The 8406-nt window shown below is 40.7% G+C and overlaps 1 protein-coding gene across 3 annotated transcripts in view; it reads left to right on the forward strand.

Moving 5' to 3' along the window:
* Stim1 (stromal interaction molecule 1) overlaps positions 1 to 8406 on the forward strand; it is a 191792-nt gene that overhangs the window by 70816 nt on the left and 112570 nt on the right. The gene's annotated exons all lie outside the window — the stretch shown is intronic.

The following is an 8406-nucleotide window of genomic DNA, read 5'->3' on the forward strand; positions in this document are numbered from 1 at the left end:
TCCCTCTTTTACAATGACTGTAAAAGTCTGATGCCATTTCTAAGAAATACATTTAGATCTTATACTTCTTGTGTTGTCTCTGCCGTCATTTCTTTGCCTACGCCTTGTCGACCTGACTAGGACCCCCGTTTCTCCCGCGGGGTTGAGGGAGGCCCAGATCGGCCGGCCCGTGGCACACCTTGTTTTTTGAGACAGCCTCACTGAACCAGAAACTCACTGATTTGGTTAGACTGGTGGGCTTTTGAACCCTACAGGTCCTCTTGTCCCTGCTTCCCCAGTACTGAGGTTATAGACACTCTGCTTAATGTAGGTTTTGAGAAATTGAACTCTTGTCATTATGTTCCCATGGCAGTCGCTTTACCATCTGAGCCAGCTTCCCAACTCTGCCTGGTTTTCTATGATATGATATGTATGTGTTGGATAGACAAGCACTTTACCAACTGAGCTACAGCCTGACTCTGTTAAATCTGTTTTTCTGAGTTCTGCCATAGTTTCTGATTTGTGCACATAGATAAAATTATTGATGTCTTATACTATCTTTGTTTGTGGTGTTTTGGGTGTGCTGCTCACATAGTCTGTGATTGGGACCACTCTTTCCTAATTATGCAAAAGTTCAACACTATGACCCTGGGAAAAAAGGAAAATGATTTAAATACTGTATCTAGTAGACTGGGTGTTTTGTTGTTGTTGTTGTTGTTGTTGTTGTTGTTGTTGTTTTGAGACAGGGTATCTCTTTATAGCCCTGGCTGTCCTTGAACTTTCTGTGTGGACTAGGCTTGCCTGGAATTCAAAGAGATCTTCTTGCCTTTGCCTCCTAAGTGCTGGGACTAGAGACATGTGCTACCACACCAAGTGGTTGGTGTTCTTTGTTCAACATTTAGTAGTATTTTAAGGTATATAGAAATTCCCATTTACAAGAAAGGAGATGAACAAGAAGTTCACTGAACTTAAATCAACTATCAATGGTTTGAGATCCGAGCTCAGAGCTCACTCTTCAGAGATCATACTTTTCTCTCTTCCCAACTATTTTGCAGTATAGTTATAGATTTCAGGTCTTGCATGTCACGTCATTGGGTCCCAATGGGTTCTTTTGCTTTGTCTACCTTGAGTTAATCTACCTGGCATGTCTGTGAGTAATGCAAGGATTCTCAGTATGGCTGATGCTCAGGAATGTGTTCTGTTTATTTTAAAAATAATATATAAAATATAATAAATATATAAATACAATATATTAAATTATAGTGTATATATTTATGTAAGTGTGTGTGTTGCCTGTGTGTATGTGTGTGCCTGGTGCCTGCAGAAGTTAGAAGAGTGTTTTAAATTTCCTGAGAGGCTCTGACAGTACCCGACTAATACAGAACTAGAGGCTCACAGCCATCCATTGGACTGAGCACAGGGTCCCCAATGAAGGAGCTAAAGAAAGGACCCAAGGAGCTGAAGGGATTGTAGCCCCTTAGGACGAACAAGAATATGAACTACCTAGTACCCTCAGAGCTCCCAGACACTAAACCACCAAGTAAAGAGTACACATAGTGGGACTAATGGCTCCAGCAGCATATGTATATCAGCGGATGGCCAAGTCAGTCATCAATGTGAGGAGAGGCCCTTGGCTCTATGCCCCAGTGTAGGGAAATGCCAGGGCCAAGAAGCAGGAGAGAGTGGGATGGTGAGCAGGGGGAGGGGGGAGGGAACAGGGATTTGTTTTTGTTTTTGTATTTTATTTTATTTGGTAGGGAACCTGGGAAAGAAGATATTGTATGACATGTAAATAAAGAAAATATCTAATAAAAAAAAAGAAAAATTTTTCTGTGACTGGAATTAGGGAGTCATAAGCTGCCAGGTGGGTGCTGGGAATTGAACCCATATCCTCTAGAAGTACATGTAGTAGGTTGTGTTACTTGTCTTTTTGCCTGCTTTTCAGCATTTTTTTTCTTCTCTTTTTTTTTTCTTGGAGGTTTTACAGTCTCATTTGAGAAGTAGGGTCCAAAACAACATGGAACTGCTACATTTAACACTCTTTGTTCTAACTGTGCTTTCTGTTCTCAAAGCATAGCAGGTGTATGTAGTGTTGTGGTAAATCTCCAACCCAAATATGTCCCAACAATGAAAACACAACTCAATGAATATGAATACAAGCTGTGCACCTAGATTGGGCAGATGTACCACTGTACTACCATCTACCCCATCTATGGGACCCCTTATTGCGGTTTCTCCAGGCCACATGCTTCTCCTCTGATTTCCTTCCACCTCCTCCTCTATCTCCTTTCTCTTTCCTTTTTTCTGAAAACCTTCAGCTCACCTTCTCCTCCTTCTCCACCCAATCACGGACTCTAGCCTTTATTTTATAAATTAAGGTGGGAAGAAGGTTTACAGGAAATCACCTAAGTGCTGACTCATTTCTTGTTCTCAGCTGCTCATTGGACAATGGAATTAACATCAAATATAATTAGCCCAAGGGCTATCTGCAACAATGTAGAGTGTCTTCCTCTCTCTCTCTCTCTCTCTCTCTCTTTCTCTCTTTCTCTCTCTCTCTCTCTCTCTCTCTCTCTCTTTCTCTCTCTCTCTCTCATTTCTTTGAGGCAGGATCTCTCTTTAAATGTAGAGTACCTAGCTAGGCTGGCAGGTAAACCCCAGTAACCTATCTGTTTTTGCCTTCATAATGCTGGGGTTGCAGACCTGTTTGAGACACTCCTGTCTTTTTTTACATGGGTGCTGATATCTGAACTTAGGACCTCAAAGTGCTCCTAACCATTGTGCCAACTTTATAGCCCATGGGACTTCTTATATCTTGAATTGCTATACTTTCTCCTCCCTCAGTCAGGGATAGCTTTTTCTTTTGACCCTCTACTCTATGTGTTCTTAAATCTTCCTTCAAGATCAAGTTGCATGTTACCTTTTTAATGTTAACACCTTTGACCTACTTTTTAAAAAGAGTCAGTCACATTCACTTTTGTGATTTCATATCACTTTACACAACCTTTTGCTATACTATGATTATTTGTGTAGCTGTCTGCCTTTCTCCCCACATCTTTTTTTTTTTTGGTTTTTGTTTTTTTGTTTTTTTTGTTTTTTTCGAGACAGGGTTTCTCTAGTGTGGCCTTGGCTGTCCTGGAACTCACTCTGTAGACCAGGCTGGCCTCGAACTAAGAAATCCGCCTGCCTCTGCCTCCCAAGTGCTGGGATTAAAGGCATGCACCACCACTGCCCGGCCTCCTCCCCACATCTTATACATATTTTTATTTTTAATTTTTTAATTGGCACTATCTCTATGTAGCTCAAGATGGCCTCTCACTTTGGGTTCCCTCTCTCAGTTTCCTAAATCCTGGTGTATTAGTTAGAGTTCTCTAGAATAGAACTGATTGTGTGTGTGTGTGTGTGTGTGCATGTATGTAATAATTCATTATGTGGTCCAGTAGCGACAAAAAAGCCAAAGCTCCTTTCCTTCACGTCCACCTAGATTTAGAGTGGTTCTTCTGATCCTGAGTGATCCAGTCGAGAAAAATCTCTCACTGGTGTGCCTAGCTGCTTGGGTTTTAGTTAATTTCAGATGTCATCAAGTTGATAACCAGTCTGGGATTACATGTATGTATCATGTCCATCTTGAACTTAGGAGCAAGAAGCTATTTTGAGCAAGCTAAGGGTCTGAGGTTTGAATAATTAAATTCATCACACATCAGTGTGCTGATGTCCAAACTAGAAGTAGACTGTTGTATCTATTATCTTGTACACTGCCATAAGCGAGTCTCTTCCGTAGGCTGTTGTAGTGTCTATCACCAAGGCCCTCCAACTGTCTCACACATCTTGTAGTTGTTCATGTCCAGAGAGAGCAGATGTCATTTCTGCTTGCTCTTCCTACCTGCCCTTCACCCTGTGCTGCTCTTCTAAGCCCTTGGGCCTGACCCAGGGAATGTGTTGGGAGGAAATGCCAGGAATGAGCCTGTCTTGGCAGCTGGATCTCTTGATTCACAGGTTTGGCCCTTGGGGGCTGTGCAAGGTGATAAAATGGAAAGGAACAAATTCCCTGTAATTGGTAGACCAGGACTCCCAGAGCACTGCTGCCATCATGTTTGCAGCTGCAAGGAGGAGGCACTCTCCTACCTGGTTTGCTCTGAGATGTCTCATAGGCTGACACTCTGAAACAAATTGTCTGATACTTTTGTTGGTTGTTTATTAGTTTTGTTTTTAAAACAAGGTCTCACTCTTGCCTAGGCTGGTTCAGAACTTGGGATGCTTCTGCCTCTCCTTCCCAGAGTGCTGGGATTAGATTAGAGTGCTGGGATTAACAGTGGTCATACCACCACTATTAATACTTGCTTTTATAACATTGTCAGGGGAATGCACTATGAGATTATCTTCTTTCCATAGATGGGGACACAGGTTCACTGTAGGCAGGAGACTAACTCAAGGTCATTTGACTTGTGAATATCAGTCTTCTAGTTTTCTACAAATTGTTCCTGTCACTATATTTGCTGTCTGTTTAGTTTCTTTTTCTGCTTAGAATTCCTATGTATGGTGAAGCTGGGCTAGAAAATTTAGTAAGGCCATTTTAGAGATGAAGAAACTTCCATGCCCAGATATGTTAAATAATTTAACTGTTCAAATTACATTTTAGACTGATTGGTATCATCAGTGCTCTCAAGATTTATTGAATAAATGAATGGCACAGAACTAGAACCTAGACTCTGTGTTTCCTTGCTCATACTATGCCAAGCACCCTGGAGCCTGCCTTTGAGTACTGTTTTAGTTAGCTGGTCTTTTTTTCTTTGGGATTCCCTTATTCTGTAGCAGAAGCTGTATGCACTCTGAGAGACCATTATCTCCCTGAGTGGGCAGGGGAAAAACACTCCACCTACTGAGATTCTTTTTTTGTTACTTGTTTTCTGGAATCTTCATATCATTGTTGACAAGGGTGACTCATAAATTTCACTATGTGATCTTCTCCATTAAGAGACCTTTTTCCTTAGCCCTAAAATAAATTAGTTAATTGTTATATATGATTAAGGCACAGTTGCTAGCAGCTTTACCCAGAACATAATAGTTTTTTCTTCTTGGTGAGCCCAGACCCATCAATTTGGGGTTGGTAAATGTCTGTAATCACTGTTAAGTGCTTTAGGAGAAAGAAGCCCTTGAGGTGAGGGTAGAGGTCATCGGAGTTCAGGTAGGGAACATAAGACATATAAATGGTAAGTGAGTTTGAGGCAGCTTTTAATAAAATACAAAATTAAATTGTGCACAAATTAAGTATTTACATATGTAGGATAGATAATTGGGGACTTAGAAGATACAGTGGAACAATTGTGTGCTTTAGTTTGTGTGCCATTAGCAAGCTAACATTATAAACTAATTTTTCTTTTTAGGAATTTTATTTGGGGATGGAGGGATGGTTAAGAGCACTGGCTATTCTTTCAGAGGACCCAGGCCCAATTCCTAGCACCTACATGGCAGCTCAACTGGTCACATGCAACTGTACGGCTCAACTGTAATTCACACCCTCATACAGACATACATGCAGGCAAACACATGGAATAAAACTAAATAAATCATTAATTTAAAAAGAATTTTATTATTATTATATGCATATATTTGTGTGTATATAGGCTTATTTATGGTGGAAGTTGGAGAACAGCTTTTGTCAGTCAGTTCTTTCCACCTTATGGAGTCAGGTTTTCTTCTGTTGTTTCTATTGCCTGCTAGCTTCTGGGCAAGTCTCTTATCCTAACTGTCTATCTCCCCATAGGAGTGCTGGAATTGCAGATGTTTGCCACACTATCCAACTTTTTTTTTCCTCAAATTTTATTAGTTCTTTGAGAGTTTTGTACAATATGTTTGGATCATATTTACCCCACTCTACCATGTCTTCCCAGACCCAGCACCATTTTCTCTCCATCCATGTTTGTATCCTATTTTTAAAAAACCCTTTAAGACCAAGACTAAATATTCTTGAATAGGTGTGTGGTCTTCCATTTGAGCATATTTGACTTACCAAAGACTACACTCTTGGAAAAAACTGTTTCTCCCTTTCCCAGTTGCTAGCAGTTGCCAATGGGTCCATAAATAGTAGGATTGTCCAATTTCCATCTGCATGCTGGGATTTGGTATGGCTTGGACTTGTACAAGGTTTGCATATGTATTCACAACTGTTGTGTTCATATGAGCAGCTGCCCTGCTGTTTCCAGAATACAGTTTCTAGTTGTCACCTGTTGCCTCTGGCCTTCACACTCTTTTCACTCTTTGTCTGCAATGATTCTCTAAGCCTTTGTAAGAGGGGGTACAGTACACATATTCCATTGAGGGTTGACCATTCTGAGGTCTCATATTCTCTTACCAGTCTTTGGCTAGTTGTGGATCTCTGTGTTAATTAGCCTCTACTGCAAATAGAAGCCTTTCAGATGAGGGTTGAGAAATGCATTGATCTATGGGTATAATGTGCATTCTTGAGGATTGAACTCTGGTTAGTAGGTCTTTATACTAACTACTTTTACCTGAGAAGTGATCTTACTGCCCCCTGCTTTTTTCTTTGTCAAAATAGTGACAATAATACTGATACCATAGGCTGAGAAAATTAAGTGAGATAATATGGAAAAGATATATGTTGCAGAATATTTGATTACACTGTGAACTCTGTGTTATTTACTGAAAAAAAAATCTGTTTCTAATTGTGGTATACTTCAGCCTTAACACACCTTTAAGCCTTCTGTCTGGAATTCAGACATGCCCTTTTTACACACCTAACAATGAACCTAATCCCAAAAAATGAAAATAAAGTTAGCTTGTAGAAGAAAGCACCCATGTTTGAAAGTGATGTCTAATTGAGTGGCAGAAAAAGTGAGAAAGATTTGACAGAATAAGACAGAATAGGACATGTCCAACTCTCAGGAGAAGAGAGAGGAAAGGGAAACTACTTGAAGGTCAGGGCAGAGAGAGAAGGAAAGGGAAGAAGGCAGTTTTACTGGGACAGTTATGCAGAAACAAGCTACAGAGAGAGAACAAGCTAGACATGGGTGAAGACAGAACAAGCCAGAGAATAAGGAGCCATAAGATTAGAACAGATTGTCAAAGTTAGTATGAGGCCAAGCAGAACAATTATGTCAGAGGCTGAGAGAGAAGCCAGATTCAGGCAGTCAGCCTGGAAAGGATTTTGAGCCAGAACAGTTGAGTTGAACCAGTCAGCCAGAGCTCAGAAAGAACTAGAAAGGGTGAGTGTATTCAGCAGTAAGTCTCTGAGACTAAAAACATTCTAGGCCTAGATAAGATTGTACAGAGGCTCAAAGCTTCCAGGACTAGGCCTAGGTTAGCAGACAGATAGTAAACCTTGGAGACAACAATTACAGGAGAATAAAAGTTAAATTTACAGATACAGTGACTGTTGTATGGTTGGCAGAAAACTACTGGAAGATCTATTTACCTTAATTCCTTTTGCAAGGAGGACCTGGATCTGAAAGGCTAATTAATGTTTTGAGGGAAGAAGAAAGAGAACAGCAGCAAGCTCTGAATCAAAAGATAGGTCCTACATTGGGTCAACCTGTAGGCACATTCAAGATGCAGTGGAAATAAAGCTGAAGAGATAGAAGTTTGGACTAAAAGTTTGGATTTAAAAGATGTGTCTTTGGGCAAGGATTCTCTCTCTCTCTCTCTCTCTCTCCCCCCCCCCCTCTCTCTCTCTCTCTCTTTCTCTCTCTCTTTCTCTCTCTCTCTTTCTCTTGCTTCCTTTTTTCCTTCCTCCCTTCTTTTTTTTGAGACAGGGTTTCTCTGTGTAGCCCCGGCTGTCCCGGAATTCACTCTGTAGACCATGCTGACCTCAGACTCAAGAGATCTGCCTGCCTCTACCCCCTGAGTGCTGGAATTAAAGGAATGTACCAGCTCCACCTAGCTTGGTTAAGGATTTCTCTTTTTTTTTCCCCCTTTTTTAAAAGATGAAGTCTCAAGGCTTATGATGTATCTTAGTAGAATATTTGCCTAGCATGCCTGGGGGCTTGGGTTCAAATTCCCAATACTGTAAAAACAAAAGACAAACACTGGTTATGGTGGCACATATCTTTAATCCTAAAACAGGAAAGTGGGTGTGGAAAGACCAAGAGTTAGAAGACAGCTTGGACTACATAAAGTCCTATCTCAAAAAAAAAAAAAAATCCAAATAAAAAATAATAAAACAGAAATAAATTTTAGGTAAGCATAGTGACCTATGCTTTTGATCCCAGAATTTAAGAGGAAGTTTAACCTCAGGGCTAGCCTGGGGTTCGTCATTAATCCAAGATTAGCATATACAAGGAAATCTTTTCTCCAAAACTCAAGGGTTGTTCATGAGATCACTCTGTAGATCAGGCTGGCCTCGAACTCAGAAATCTGCCTGTCTCTGCCTCCCAAATGCTGGGATTAAAGGTGTGTGCCACCACTGCCCGGTCA

Source organism: Mastomys coucha, unplaced genomic scaffold (genome assembly GCF_008632895.1).
Source record: "Mastomys coucha isolate ucsf_1 unplaced genomic scaffold, UCSF_Mcou_1 pScaffold21, whole genome shotgun sequence".
In the NCBI taxonomy this organism is placed as follows: Eukaryota; Metazoa; Chordata; class Mammalia; order Rodentia; family Muridae; genus Mastomys; species Mastomys coucha.